Raw genomic sequence first — 3,935 nt, forward strand, 5'->3', positions numbered from 1 at the left:
TTTTTTTTTTTCAAGTTGGTCTAGTTGTTACAAATTCCTTTAATTTCTGTTTTTCTGGAAATGTTCTACTTTCACTGTCATATCTGAGAGACAGTTTTGATGGATATATGATTCTTGGTTGGCAATTTTATTTATTTATTTTTTTTTCAGAGTTCTTATTCACATGATTTCTGTTGAGAAATCAGAGCTTAATCTTTTTGGTTAGCCTTTGTAGGTGACTTCCAGTTATTCCCAAGCCATTTTCAGATTTCTTTCTTTGTGTTTGACTTTGGAGAGTTTGATTATTTTATTTTTTGGTGATTTTCCTTTGGGATCTATCCCGTTTGTGGTTTGTTCAGCTTCTTAAATGGTTTTCTTCTCGTATTTCTTGATGTTATGGGAATTTTCTGTGAGAAGCTCTCCAGCTATGTTTTATCTGCTTTTCTTTGTCTCTTCCTGTTATGGTATTCCAGTCACCTATAAGTTATTCCACTTCATATTGTCCCACATGAATCTTAGGCTTTCTTCAGATTGTTTTCATTCTCTTTTTCTAATTGTTCTTCTAGCTTCCTAGTATTGAGAGATTTTTCTTGAAACTCACCAATTTGATTGATTCAAATCTACTCTCTTGTCCTTTAAATACATTGTACATTTCTGAAATCTTAGTATTAATCTTCTGAATTTATATTTGCAAATTTTGTATTGTCTCTAATCTTTTATCTATTCTGTTTGATTGTTCCTGTAGTGTTTTCCTGAATTCTTACTTATTTCCCTTTACCTTTCTTTCAATCCTTTAGATGTACCTATATATAATTCTCTTGAATTCTTTTTCAGATAGTCCCAATGCCTTTTTTTCCCTCAAAAATGTTTTCTAGTTCTGCTTTTTGGTCACTTGTTGCATCCACTGTGTTTTTCTTCTTGTGAACAGAAACTATCTTCTGCTTTAAAGACAATGTGATCTTTTTAAATTTATATTAAGGTTATGATTGTATGTTGGTGTATCCTTAGGACCTCACTGTCTGCCTCCAGGTAAGTGTGATCTGGAAATGAGCCTGTGCCCAGGTCTATGTTTGCTGTCACACAGTTCAGTTGAGAGTGGATTTGGCTGATGTTGTTTATTGTTATTGATCCAGTTTATGGCAGCTGGTATTGGTTCTTGGCCAATGGATAGGTGGTAAAGGATATGGCTGTGACTGCCCTATGGCTTCACTTGCTATCTTCTGTCAGCTGAGGCAAGAAGAACAAACTCATACACAAAAGAGAAGGAAAATAAACAAAATGTAGCAAACAACAGCAAATAAAGAATATATAGTAGAGAAAGAAAAAAAGAAAAAAGCAGGCAACAGCTATCAAAAGAATACAAAGGAACAAAGAGAGAAAAGAGGGAAAGGAAAATAATATGATAAAAAAGTGAAGACTAAAAGAGATAAATAAAAAGAAAGAAAAAGACCAAAACACAATTAGGGAAATAAATGAGTAAAAGGGTAAGAACCCAGAGAGTAGTAACAACAACAACAAAAATTAAAAGCAGAGAGATAAAATAAATAAGAAGAAAACAAAAAGCAGTAGCAGTTGAGAAAGAACTTCCCTGGGGGTATAGAGGGGTGTGCAGATAGCAATCACCTCTGATCACCAGGAAAAAAATTGCACCTTTGTCTCTGCCAACCAGAGGTATGTTTTTGCAAACCTTATACGCTTTCTTGTCTCTGAAACCAGTCACTAAAGATTAAGATGGCTGCACATGTCTGGACTCTAACTTATATTGACAATTTCTCCTTATTTTCCTGTGTCTGCTCAGCTTTCTCTTCTAGCAAGCAACGAATCCTCTTCTCTGTCATTTCATTAGAAGCTAAGAATTCCATGACTATCATCTGCATCTGTTTCACTTGGTTTTCCATATCATGGCTGTAGATGGTCAGTACAGGTTTTCTGCCAAGTCTGCCATCTTGTTGCCTCTGCTTTCAATGTTGTTGTTGTTAATTGCCACTGAGTTGAGGTTCCAACTCATAGCGATGCTGTATATGGTTTCCAAGGAACATCTGATGAGTTTGAAGCTCTGATCTTGTGGTTCAAACCAATCGGTGGTACAGTGCTATATCCTACAGCACCAACACAACACTGCCTATATTTAGCTTACCATCCATGTATATATACTAGGAAGACCAGTTAAGATCAGTATTATTCAAATTTACACACAAAGCACTGAAGTCATTGATGACAAACTTGAAGAATTCTACCAACTTTTCCAATCTGAAATTGATCAGATATGCAATTTAAGATCATTGATAACCATTGGTGATTATAATGTAAAGACTGGATACAAAAAGGAAGGATTGTTATTTGGAAAATAGTCTTGGTGATAGAAATTATGTTGGTGATTTTATATGACAGAAATGTTCAAGACCAATGACTTGTTCATTGCAAATACCTTTTTTAAACAACATAAAAAATATAAGTTGATTATGCACATAGACCTTACCAGATGGAATTCACAAGAATCAAATTGACTACATCTGTGCAAGCAGACTGTGGAAAAACTCAATATCATCAGGTAAAACAAGGCCAAGGGGCCAACTTTGGAAAAGATCATCAATTGCTCATATGCAAGTTCAGGCTGAACCTGAAAAAATGTAAAACAAGTCTTCAAAAGCCAAAATATGACCTTGAATATATCCTACCTGAATGCAGAGACCATCTCAAGGACAGATTTGGTACATTACACACCAGTGACCAGAGATCAAAAGAGTTGTGGATGACATCAAGATCATCATGCAAAAAGAAAGCAAAAGGTCATTAAAAAGACAGACAATAAGGAAGAGATAAAAAATCAATGCCAGAGGAGACTCTGAAAGTAGCTCTTGAATGCAGAGATGCACAAGAAAATAAAATGAACAAAAATGCTGAAGTCAAAGAACTGAACAGAAAATGTCAGAGTAGCTCAAGAAGACAAGGTCAATTATTATAATGAAATATGCAAAAACCTGGAATTCAAAAACATAAAGGAAATAAAATGCTCAGCATTTCTCAAGCTGAAAGAACTGGAGGAAAAATTAAAAATTCTGCTTGCAATGTTGAAGGATTCTTTGGGCTTGGCAAAAATGGATATTGAAAAAGAGGAAGACCCCCAGCTACATGGATTAACTCTGTGGCTACAGCAATGGACTCAAGTGCAATACCATTTTTGAAAATGGAGCAGGACTAGGCAGTGTTTCATTCTGTTGTATATAGGTTCACTGTGAATCAGAATGAACTTGATGGCACCTAATAACAACTAAAATCTTGATATATACAGTAGCTGTCTTTCTATCACCATTTGTTTTAGTTTCAGTGCCTGTATGATAGAAGGGCCCATGCCACCAAAAATCAAAAGCAGTCTTGAATAATCTGAACTGTTGTACCCGAGTGTCTGTCCATTTGTTTTCTGGCAATGCTGCATCTATATTTTCTTCCTCATTTTTTGCCACTGGTTTAGAAGCATTCATCTCCATCAAATCACCCTCTGTTAATTCTGTTAGTGTGATTTCTGTAAGCTACTCAATTTCTCCACGATCATTTTTCTGAAATGTTCACCCCACATTTCTTTTCCACATTGACAAGTGCACACTTCCTTTCATGATTGCCTTGATTGCCTGTCATAAATCCTGTGAATGGACTTGTTGGGAATGGGTTTTACCATAAGTAATTATCCTTAAGGATTCTCAGGACCCCTGGATCTAGATGTTGGATTAGAGACCTCTGTGTTTAGGGATACTTTGAATCCTGTGCTGAATCCATTGAGTTCTGGGTGGCCAGGAGCACTGTTGAATATTAAAAGAAAATTAAAAGTCAGTTCCTCACTGATTAGGTACTTTTTGACTTCAGAGACAAATCATTGATTTAATCAATCTAGAAAAAGAATTCTCATAGTCCAAGACTTCTTATAGAGCAACCAAAGACTGGTTGTTGTTGTTATGTGC

The 3,935-nt window shown here is 35.5% G+C and overlaps 1 pseudogene; it reads left to right on the forward strand.

The window, feature by feature from the left end:
• LOC102819960 overlaps positions 1-3,935 on the forward strand; it is a 177,672-nt pseudogene that overhangs the window by 85,479 nt on the left and 88,258 nt on the right.

This window comes from Chrysochloris asiatica, unplaced genomic scaffold, assembly GCF_000296735.1.
Source record: "Chrysochloris asiatica unplaced genomic scaffold, ChrAsi1.0 scaffold00253, whole genome shotgun sequence".
Taxonomy (NCBI): Eukaryota; Metazoa; Chordata; class Mammalia; order Afrosoricida; family Chrysochloridae; genus Chrysochloris; species Chrysochloris asiatica.